Source organism: Argopecten irradians, chromosome 9 (assembly GCF_041381155.1).
Source record: "Argopecten irradians isolate NY chromosome 9, Ai_NY, whole genome shotgun sequence".
NCBI lineage: Eukaryota > Metazoa > Mollusca > Bivalvia > Pectinida > Pectinidae > Argopecten > Argopecten irradians.
The window spans coordinates 8,285,478-8,298,339 of NC_091142.1; the positions used below are offsets into that span (position 1 = coordinate 8,285,478).

The window sequence follows — 12,862 nt, forward strand, 5'->3', positions numbered from 1 at the left end:
TCAACAGATTAATGTTTATTACAATTTGTGAAAATCAATTAGCCTCTACGAACTTTGGAATTTAGCTCTATTGTAATTAGTATGAAAATGGACCGTTGGGACCATGCCCTAATTAAAAGACCAACTTCAATATTGCACGTTTTGGAATGACTGGTAGCTTAATAGCTCAGACCGTACCGGAAACCACACAGTTGTCAGGATTTATGGGACTTGTGCGTCCTTCATGTCAAATCATCGGATATTATTCCTAAATCATTAAATAGTTCGATTATGATTAATCGTTTGTGTTCAATTTCATTCATTATAATTTATTTGCATAATTCTATAAATAGCATACTCTAAACATACTAACACAAATTTTAGCACATTCAAATTTTCGCGGAAATGCAGAAGAAAACCAACTAAATTATTTATTAGCGTGAATATAATTTAGCGCAATTTGTAAACGGACACGTGGAAATAATAATATAAATATATTTTGCTATAAGTTCTGTCACTGGACATAGGAGGAAAAGTATGCCCCACACTTATATTCATTCAGAACGATTCAATTAAAGCATCAGCTTAAGTGTATTCAATTGCAATATTATACATATGTATCATATAGTCGAATATTAGGCAAGCTAGTCCAAACAAAAAACGGTACAACGTAATGTATTTTTCATGTATAACTGTCGAGAGCTACTGTAAGTAGAACGCCGATTTAAGTATGTTGCCAACTTAAGTTGTAGTCATTTAGGACCACAGCCAATCAAGGCACATAGTAAAATCCATTTATTCAGACACAACTTTAGATCCAATGAACAGCTATTCAGGTCAACAAGCTTTCTTCACATCAGTTTATGAAGCTTTTTTCGCAAATATTAAAAAATAAAGTTAATTTTCATTTATTCATTTTAGTTTATACTCGATACTTGATTACATTTAATTACTAAAAATAAAAAGAATTTATCTGATTATGCATTAAAAAATGTATCCCTTTCATACCTATAAACCCCTTCAACTCGAACTTTCGACACGAAAATTTCGTTTATTTCGAAGTGTTTTTCGATGAGTCTCATACCTGCGGCGTAATATTGGTTTTTCCCATGCGGTAAAGACATCATGCAATGTTCATGTAATAAACATGAATATTCTTTATTTCCAAAAATGACAGGCTATCATAATTGTATAATTATAAAAGAAATTGTATAATATGTAAGAAAAATACTCTTTCATTTGTGTATATGAAGGCTAGGGATATTATACCATCAGGATTAGGAGTGTCACGGTTAACCGAAAATACGGTTAACCGAAATATTCAACCATACGGTTCGGTTCGGTACGATGATTCTTATTTTCGGTTCGGTTCATTAAAAAAACAACTGTCCTAAAATACCTCTAATTTACATGTATAAACTGTATTGATGATTATTTCATTGAAAATACGGCGAAAACCTCGGGTTTTACAACATTTTGACCTTCGGGCAGAATATCCCTATCCCTCATAGCGTATCTTCATATGAAAGAGTCTCATTGTCTTATATGGCCTTCATCCCTGATATGTTTTATGCGTTCGAATGGAACATTAATTTTGTTTCTCTTAGTTTACTATCATGAATCACCGGTCTGAATTGTGTTTCTATAGATACAATTTGGGGATGTGGATGTGGCGCAGTGGTAAAAGACGCAGGTATGTTTGGCTAGGCGATTGGGTGCCGTAGATCGTGAGTTCGAGGCCCGGATAGGGCACGAGTCAATAAATTGTCATGCTATGTTAAAGTGTGTTTCTTTGGTATTTTATAGATACAATTTGATACATACACAAACTAAACTACAACTGAAACTACCAACTAACATTTCATTTTTCCTGTGAGTTATACACATGAAGCTCTTAATGTCGTTTATTTAAAAGCAAATACAGCACAAACTTGATTGCGGCAATCTGGTACAAAGAATTACAAAGAATATCCACTTGGGAAATAGGATCTTTTATGTCTTTATTGAATCATCCTTAAAATGAAGCATAGAATACAAATTAATTTGATATCATGAAGATAATCATTCCTCAGATTTCTATAAATATCGGCAGCATGTTACTCTCGAGGCCTTATATGACATTCAGAGCCATTTGTATTTCTGTGTTTTTCGATCATATGACGTCAGATTTTATTATTTATGGCGAAACACGATAACAGAGACAATATCAAAATACACATAACAAGAATCCCTTTTTCTTCTTTTGATTTTAGTTACAACAGAGATAATAAATTATCAAAAAATAAAACATTGAAAGCTCAAATAAAACAAGAAAACTGACTTGCATGGCCATTAAAAATAATGTTTAGTATATCAAACAACAATTGACTTTCGCGGCTATTATTCGCGATTTCCATTTCCAAACAAGTTTGGTAAGATGAAGAAAAATTCGCGGATTTAAGAAACTGAATGAAAATGCCTATCAATATAAGTGATGCAGATATTAATTCGCGGAAATCGCGAATTTACTTGGCTCGCGAAATTCGCGAAAGTAAATCGTTCGCGAAAAAAAGGTGGTTACAGTAACTTTAGTAACCCGGAATCTTCTGAAACAAATATAGTTGGACTCGTTTCCATACTATACAGGTTTTGATGCCTATAACTATTCCGTATTTGCATATTAGAGAGTTTTCTGTCCTTGCGGGTAGGTTTTGATTGTGAAGTCACGTGTTTGACGATAACGAACGATTAATTAAGGAATAGATAGCCGGGTTAGATAAAATTTACACGGGCTCCATTATCATTATACCCTCATAACCTCAACAAAATAAACATCTATTCCTTATATTTACAGTTTTTCAAGTAAATGATTATTATTTTTCCCCGCGGTAGTTGCATATTTTTTTTTTATTAAAATACCCATATTTTTTCTCTCCAGTCATCGTCAACGAATTCGATTGAACAGCTAATTGGAATCGAGTCATTCATATGTTCCCGCCAAAAGTGGGGTCGTGACCTCACGTTGCTACGCCATCGACTATTCACGTAACAATAGAATCGCCGCGCGTGTTGTGCTAACAATATACACTAAATATAAAATATAAAATTCATAGCCAACTGAAAGACGTTCAATGCTTAAATGAACCTCCAGACAATGTATGACCTCTGACCTTTAACCTTTGTTCTCTGTAATAACACAATGGTGGTTTTATAGACTGTCTCTATATATCTGCTATTTCTTTTGATTTTCACCTCTCATTCTTTCATTATCACGGTACAATCGGTTCCTTAACTGACGTCTTTAATTAATTTGCCTCTTGAACTTTGACTTCTCTTTAATTGTCGGTTTATATCATTATCTTAGACCTCTTCAGTTTGTTTAAGCAATTTTTTGTTAAATTATTAACTCCAATACACACACGTACAAATACAAATGTTAGGATGGGAATACAAGCTTGTAGCTTATATAAACTCCTCTACTTCCTTTCTTCTTTTTTTTTAAATTTTGACATTGTTGTTACTTTTCCTCTTACACTTTGACCTCTTATGTCATTTACAATTTCATTACACAATATTGCAAAGACCACTCTCTCTTACTGAAAAATTCGTGGTAAGCCCATAAAACAATGATGATGCAATAAATTCGTGTTTTTTGTATTCCTGTAGTCATAGCAACCATAGACAACAAACCATTCTACAAAACAATAATATCATTTTACACAGTATTAATGCGCTTTTGTATTAACCGCAAACTGTAGTTATATAATGGCGGCGATATCTCTTTTTCCTGTATTTGACGACAGTACTGTATTTATGTCGAAATTCACGGATTTAAAATCTCTCAATTTACACTTTGAGGCTTACTCGCGGGGTTTACTTTTGTAATATTTGAAAGCGGCATTCATACGATAGACTGTCATATGTAAAACCATGATTTTGAAAATGTGTTCGCGACGTAACAAATTTCGTGAATTAGGATGAATCATCTAATTTAGCGAAATTTAGAACCCGCAAAAATTCGCATGTATGCAGTAGAATGTGATATATTTGTACCTGCTTATTTAAATAATCAGTATATTTTTCTTGCGCAAACAATTTCATATTTTGGTAGCTATCATTGATGATGTTAACATACGTACCAACATTAGATGTGGTGCTCAGGGCGCGCTAATCTAAACATAAACCCACGCGCACGCCACGCCACTATCAACAGGCCTAGGCTAGGATGTGTCTATACAGCGGAATTGACATTTCAGACGGGGGTTAATTTGGCGGTAATGACATGCTCTTCTTAACATCAATTTGCTTCCTGATTGTTCCAGACACCTTTTGTGTATCTCTGAATGACAGACAAGATATGGTCTGGTCATTTCGTGACAGCAGGAGAATACGAAATGACTAAAACATCCACTGCACATTTTCTTCATGGTTTAACGTGTAATATACATGTAGTTCATTGATTTTGTGATAAGTTGATGTCCTGCTCTGTAAGCTGATGTCCTGCTCTGTAATGATTCTTGTAGAACGTGACATGCAAATTAAATTTTATTAAACAGGATTATACAATGGGCGTATACACATTTATGAAAAAGTAATTATACTGTTGGTACTCTAATGTTCATCCACCACCAAACTATTCATCCGTCTTTGACAATCTATTACTTATATGAAACAAGGGCATGCCCAATAAACAAAATTCTAGATCGCAGTTATTACTGGCAACATGGAGATTTACGGGAGTGGAAATTTACGGGAGGTGTACGGGAGTTGGAAATTTACGGGAGGTGGAAATTTACGCTAATTACACGGTAACCTTTTGACCGCGAAAAGTTCCTCTGCGCGTTATATTTTGTGTATGTTGATGGTAGAAGTTCGAAGGTGTGTAAATCTCGAAAATAACAAAGAACTGAAATATTTGCACGTGCAAATCGTGAAATTTAACACTCGCAAATATACCTACGTCTACAGTATTAAGTAGAAATGATAGATCAATTTTGTTGAAATCAAGACAGGCATATAAGAGGAAAGCCAAACATGTTTTGGCCCATCTATAAAATTCTGTTTCATTAGTACAGGATTTTCACAAAGCTTCCAATGAAGCGAACGGAAATATGGCCAATAAAAATCTCTATTGTACTGTAGTCATAAAACCCGAGGACTTAATAAGTATTCCACACAAACGATTCGTTTGCAATATGACTAAGTGCATATTAATCGTAATGGTCTGCACTATAATCGTTAAATGTGAGCATCAACGTTCACGTCCCGTAGCAGTTGGCTGTTGTACCGAATCACACGGCGCCCAGGGCATTTCCTAGTTATTTTATCGTCGATATAATAATTTGCAATATAAGTACAGCACTGTTATCAGCCAACGCATCCCTTCCCCCACCCCCACCCAACACAGTGTCTTATAACCAGCTTTGTGTTTCGGTAGAATAAATTACTTTTCCAGTAAGTGTTTCATTACATTGACTCACCATGAATGAATTAAATAAACGTTTATGTATATACAGGTGTCCCTATAGGCGCTGATGTGAGGTGATGCATTATGTTGCAGTTAGAAAAGGATCACCCTCGATATTCCAGGGGTTACTATCACTGTCGTTATATCCACCCCTATAATATGTCATAGCAAAATTAAAGGTTTTTTGTGTGTCAGCTGATGAGCAGGTAGGTTTTTTTACCCTGGAGTATTGAGGATGGTAAAAGATATCTGTTCAATGCAATCATAACCCGGATGCAGCCCCATAGTTGAAAAAATCAACATTAGAACCATTTATATTTCATGAGAGGAAGATCATCAGAAATTGGAATACAAAATTGACACTGTTGATATGAATCTTGCAAAGCTATCGAAAAACGATCCATAATATGAGTTCTAAGGCCCCGTGGCATAACGATACGCACATAATTCTATACCTTAAATACTTGTAACGTTAGATACTGTTCAGGGTTGTGCACGCTATCAGACAGTTTGTATCAGCTAGCATTGAGTTCTGCGAAATTTCCCCGGAGGCCAAAGTTTCGTTAAAACTACGGAAGATTACATGCAGCAGAGTTAAGCATATAGAAACGTGAAGTGTTTGGGTTATGAAAATCGCCAAATAGGTCGTCAGATGTGAGAGGCATTATTGAATAATAATTCTAGTTCATATGTTATATTTAAAACATCGGGCTTCTTAGAACACATACAATGTATGCCATGTATGTACTGCAAACTAACGTTTTCTCGTGTGCGTTTTTTTTCGCGAATTTTGCGATCAACGGAAATTTGTGAAAGCTTATCTCTGTGAATCAATACCATATAACCGGTTATTTTCGCTAGGATTATATCTTCGCGATTTCGAGGCGCATTGAGCATGACTGCGAAAATTTGATCCGCGAAATATTGACAAATGGTTGAACGATATATACCTTTACCGGGAAAATGAAAAACAGCCAAAATCTGAATTCTCGTTATAAGATCAAATCGCGAAAGTTTTTTTCCGCGAAAATTACCGACTTTACGATATTGTAATCAATTCTTATACAATTAAATTAAAAGATATTTCAATTTTTTATTTTAAATTCGCGAAACTTGGTCTCCGCGAAAATATTTTGAAACGAAACCGCGACAATTAATAACCGCAAAAGAAATTTTGTTTACAACAGTATAGACAAAAATATCATACGATGACTGGTGAGTTTTAATGTTTCCAGAGTAATTCTCATTCCTCCTTTGTCGTGATAACAGAGATGATAACCATTTCCCAATTGATGGAAATTTGGTTTACAGTTGTGTAGACAACAAAATAATAACATGATTTATCTTATTGGTGCGTTTTATTGTTTACATAGTAATAACGTTCATTTCTTGTCCTGATAACAGAGATGATAAGCATTACTCAATTGATGGAATTATTCTTTACAGTGTAGCTTTCTTTCCTTTGTTGTCTCAGACTAAAGGACGATAAACAATACCAAATGTCATGATTTTGGAAAATATTTACCCATAACAGACAACTTTATGAAATAAGAGAACGAAATTCAAGGACTATAGAATTTCTGTACCATTTCTGCGTGTGACACACGAACAAACCTCTGTATTAATGCCTACTTACAAGACAGCCACAAATAAAATCACAAGCAACAGCGTATTCATATCAATACAATCACCGCTTTATTGACATATAATCGATCCAAGTCGTAAAGACAAATTGATTAAACTGTTTGACATAGAGGAATAATACTTCCGGCTTTTAATCGATGAACCAATAAAATTACACGACTCCTTGACCACATGATACTACGAACCATTGTTGTTTAAGTATGGTTAGCTTATTAAATATTTCTATCTCATAAATACGTATCTAAAGGATTTTTCTTCTTCTTGATGAGTCAGAAGAATTCTGACAATAAACCTGGTGTAAACCATACAAAAATAAGACAAATATATCAGCGGTAACGATTCGAAAATTTTTGATAAAAGATCAAATTACTATCGAACATAGCTATGTAGGTCCTACTTTTAAACGAACCGAAATTATCTAGAGCCAGTTATCTTCAAGTATGACATTGATTATATATACTTTGAAGAGGTGATGGTAACGATACACAATGCATTATTTATACCAGGTATCTTAGAAGTATGACAATGGTTATATTTTTCTTTTGAAAATATAATGGTAGCGATACACAATAAAATATTTAAAACCAGGTCTTTTGAAGTATGGCAATAATTATGATACATTCTTTTGGAAGGTAATGGGATAGAAAATTAAATAATTCCAAAAAACATCGTCTGTTCTAATTTTTGATTTAAACATATTTTATTGTGTCTGTTCTAAGAATACAAGCTAAACGTATATGGTGACTTATTTTTATTTAAAAAAACCCACTCAGTGAATATACAGAAACAGAAGAAGGTTGTGATTATGGAAAATATCAAGTGACGAAAACCAAGTTTCTTTTGCTAGCGATTTATTTTCGCGACTTTGGCTATCAAGGTAAATTCGCGAAAGTTTATATTCTCGAATGGATTTCTTAGAGAATTCTTGCAAAATTAAATTCAAAGGTATCTACATTCAATTTCAAATTAGCGAAACTTAATCTCAGCGAAAATATTTTGACTAAAAACCGCGAAATTTAGTAACCGCAAAAGAAATTTGGTGTACAATATCCTATTTTGAGTACAAATTGCGAAATTTTCGAGTAGCGAAAACAAACATTTATACGGTAATCAGACAACAGGCTAGGCATTCACTTGTCCATTCCACTTATCATCATATTGTCCAGACTAGTTTTGATCAATCAATACTGAAAAACAAATCCCGTTTAATTCTAACGTGACTCATTTAGAAATTTGAACATAATGAGAGATTTATTGTGAAGAAAGTACGCCAATTTGAATATTACAAGAGATTTATTGTGAAGAAAGAACGTCAATGTCAATATCGAGTGTCGACTATATTCGACAACGGGGAAGAGGGAGGGTAAAATCCTGTCGACTATAGTCGACAACGATACGGAAAGAGTTAATTAATTGACAAAGTCACATACTGATTTTATTGATGAATGATTTACCATAAAACACTGTTATACTTCATAAACTGGGTTAATACTTATATGTGTCATTAGATGAAATGCTTCCAGTTTCCATCTGCATTAACTCTTACATTCTCTGATCGATATTATATTAATGAGCGTGGTGATTTCATTTAACAGATAACGACTATCACTTCACTAACAGGTGCGTGTACTCGACTCTGCTATCAACACCATTGAATGCTATATCGGGTTCTGACAAAGACAGATTTGTTCTCATACAGAATGTCAGGTCCAGCTGAGACAATAATTATCGGAGATATAGAACCCTAAATATCATCTTATCAGTCTGTGTGACCCTTTTACAATTTCGGCTTACCCGAATATTCGACTTATCCTAATAATCCTAATATTCGAGGTTTTTTTTTTAGATATTCGAGTAAAAGGATATTCGAGTAAAAAAGAAATTCGAAAAAGAGTTATACGTATATTCGAGTAAAAATATATTCGAGTTATACAGATATTTGAGTAAAAAGGATTTTAATATAAAATTATATACTGTATACCTACTAATGTTCGCATGCACTTGATTTCGCATGTTGATGTCTTGGAACGTTAACTTTGCGATCTAGATTTATTGGCTTTTTCATTTCCCAGCAATTTATTTTTGCGATTTCTTATGTAATCGCACGCAAAGAATAAGCTGGTTTATAGCAGCGAAATATTCTGTTGGGAAAATAAAACATTTTGAATTAAACCCCATTATCGTTCGTCATACGAATTCGAGATTATGAGATTCAACAGCGATTAACGTTTAAATTCTGTCTGGGTTGAGTATTTCCTGTATGTGCTCGTCACCAATAAAATTTGACGGGCATCTTTGTATACTTGCATTTTCACTTTAATCCCACTATATAATCTTATCAGATGCAGTTTTCACTTTAATCCCACTATATAATCTTATCAGATGCAGTTGGCGTCGTTCAGCGCATGAACTGCCATCATATGAATGTGTTCTATATCCTTTTACCAGACGATAATATTAAGGACTGGGATGAGTCATTGTGTTTTATTGAAGAGGGTGTCTAACCATTTCATCACTTTATTTGAATTTCAGAACAGAACCCGAGACTGCAGATAATTAACAATGTCGTTTCGTTCGATACAGTAATTCAACAGTTGTTAAGAAGCTGCTAGGCAGACTATAAATACTCACAATTACACTTACCCTTTTGGACACTTTGGAGAGTATGCGGATGAGCATAATCAATCAAACTGCCGAGAGATCTCGAAGGTCAAAACCATTTCGACATGTTGGATAAAACTAACACTGTGTTGTCAAACACTGAGATTTATGATAAAATGGCACAGTGCTGCTGCAATGTCGAGCGCATCTACCGACAATGGAATCGGTAACTGTGGTATCTTTCTAGTGTGTGATGGCAACATGAGCGTATGGCATTTTGGGGATTATCATTAAGAAGGGGTGTTAATGTCATATTGTTACTGTTTGCATTGTTATGCTCTTTTTAGAAGTTGCACATTCATTCATCTTGCTCGGATTTCTTTTTTGTGTCAGACAACAAAGGGTACTATTATTAAGCGTTAACAACTGCTAATTCTCATCAAAGCACATTTCACTCTCTTACCCTCTTTTTCAAAAAGAAAATTTCAATGTTGCTTTAATCATTCATTTTCAAAAAAGTTTAATAATAAACTATGGCCTCATCTAGTATTACTAAAATGGTACGAAAATATCATACAAAGATATATATAGGGTCTTTTATGATTTATCGCCATTTTTTCAACAGACTCGGAATATTACCAATCATTTAAACACAATCCATGAGTGATCTACCAATGACCATTATATCTACCTATCGAGGTTGGTGTTTCGATCATTAATAATGCACAATATCCCATGTAGGATATCTTAAAGAAGGGTCTCCACTTGTCGGTTTTTGTCACCCACGAAACCATAAAATCAAATGTCGTGGGCATTTTTTGTGGACATATAAAACGAAAATAAGTAAAAATGGTATATAATATGTGCTGAATCACTCCAAGGTTCACTACGTTTGTCAAGCGGGTTCACATTGATAACTTTAGACATTGAGGAAAAATTGAATTTGTCGTATCCTTTTTCAGAGAAGTGAATTTGAGCGTATTTTTTAAATATATTTTTGTACTTTTATCATCTTATTAATATTATTTATATTAATTATTTATTTACGTGTTATGTAAGTTGTACTACTTATTTTTTTACAGTATCACACATTTTATAATATATTTCTTATTTCTAGCTTCTGTAAAAATCATTATATGAGATTATGAGGGTCGAATTTGCGTGCCTTTCATTTGACAAAAATCTACGAATTTACATCCCAACAAAACATAGATTTTCCTAGTTTTTCGACTGTAATATCTTCTCCGTGAATTGGAGTACCAAACGAAATAGTAAAATTATACAATCCATGAAAATTGAGCCCAATGAAAAAAATTGATTTCACAGTTTCTATTCATACAGTCTTTGTTTAGAATTTAAATCTTTTATCATTAATCAATGAATGACTTGCAATAATTTAGCGTGGTAAGTATGTAACTATGGATTATTATATCATCGACATTGTCGATAATGATGAAAACCATTATGTAATTCATCATCCGTAGCTAAGCTCCTGTCATGCCAGCTGTTGATAGCGATGTCGCCTCTAACTAAATCACCCATGAATAAACATTTAGGCTCGTCTAAATCAAAGAGTAGACCAGTCCATTGTGAAATTTCAGGGATGAATGAGTAAACTAAGACTCTCTATATCGAATTACCAATGTTATAAAATGTGTTAACTAGAAACCATAATCAACGAGCAGGATAGCAAAAGCCAAACTAATTCAAAACATCTGAGATAGGTGCAAAAAGACGTATAAATCACATAGATACATCAACTTAATTTTGAAAAATTAAAAATGCGTTGCAAATAAAAAAAATCCAGCGGAGGCTGCCATTTTGTCATGACGTCTTCGACTTCTAACGTCACGTCATTATTTTCAATGTATTTCAAGCGAATAAAACATCCCCGGGTTACATTACACTAGTGACATATGCAAAGATATTACACAGGCGAAATCACTGGATATAAGGCAGATTATTTGATACCAAAGCCAATAGCGTGTTTTTCAAACCTAGCAATAAGCATACTGGTATAATAACTGTATGGTGGTACAAATGATATTAGTTAAACTCTCTCTTATTACTAATGACATTCAATATCAACCGATCTTGACAATCAAGATGTTACAATCACGAACATGTTTTAATGATAATACGCTGTAATTATATGAGGTAACCTTATCTTAGTTTGTTTGTTTGTTTGTTTCATAAACGTCCTATTAACAGCTATGGTCAGGTAAGGACGGCCTCCCATGTATGCGATGTGTTGCGTGTATGTTGTGTGAAGTGCGTATTTTGGGACCCTGCGGTATATTCATGTTGTGTCTTCTTGTATAGTGGAACTATTGCCCTTTTTATAGTGCTATAACACTGAAGCATGCCGCCGAAGACACCATGCAACACACTCCACCCGATCACATTATACTGACAACGGGCGAACCAGTCGTCCCACTCCCGTTATGCTGAGCGCTAAGCAGGAGCACAAACTACCACTTTCATCGACTTTGGTGTGTCTCGGCCAGGGGACAGAACCCAGAGCCTTCCTCACAGGGGCGAGCGCTCAACAGGAGGCCAAAAGTGAGGTGATGTCAAGGGAGACGTTAGGAAGAATAAAGTAATTTAGGAAGAAGGAAAAGATAATATCCTAAATTTAGTCGCCTTTTACGATCAATGCATATAGGGGCAGCAGGTACACTTCTAACACCCTACCTGCAGGGCTTAGAAATGTCATAAAAGTAACCAATTTCAAACCTATAATTTCTGTACATTTTTGTATACGGTTTTCTACGGTTGATATTATATAGTCGGATAAGTATTTGCATGTACTTGAATTTTAGACATCGGAGATAAGCAACATATCCCTAACAAACCTCTTGATAATGTATCAATGTGTTCATGTTGTGTTTTTATGTAACTGTTGATACGTATCTCTAAAGGAAGAGAAAAAACACTCAGAATCTCTGTGTCATCGCTAGGCGTCACCTAGCAACGCCATCAAACTATTGACACCATCGTAAAACATATTACATGCTCACTCCCAACTCTGCTATACTGATAGTAACGATAAACAAGTATTACAAACTTTCAAATAACGGTAATTCTGCTGTATATTAGATTGTAGATGACAAAGAAGTCTTGTTTACACTAGGTATGGAGCTACGTACAACGATATATGAAGTTATTTTTCTTGTTTATGGATATGTTTGT

General features: G+C 34.3%; 1 protein-coding gene across 1 annotated transcript in view; it reads right to left on the minus strand.

Annotated features, from left to right (window-relative positions):
• LOC138331314 (protein unc-93 homolog A-like) overlaps positions 1 to 12,862 on the minus strand; it is a 41,390-nt gene that overhangs the window by 26,987 nt on the left and 1,541 nt on the right. The window lies entirely within an intron of this gene.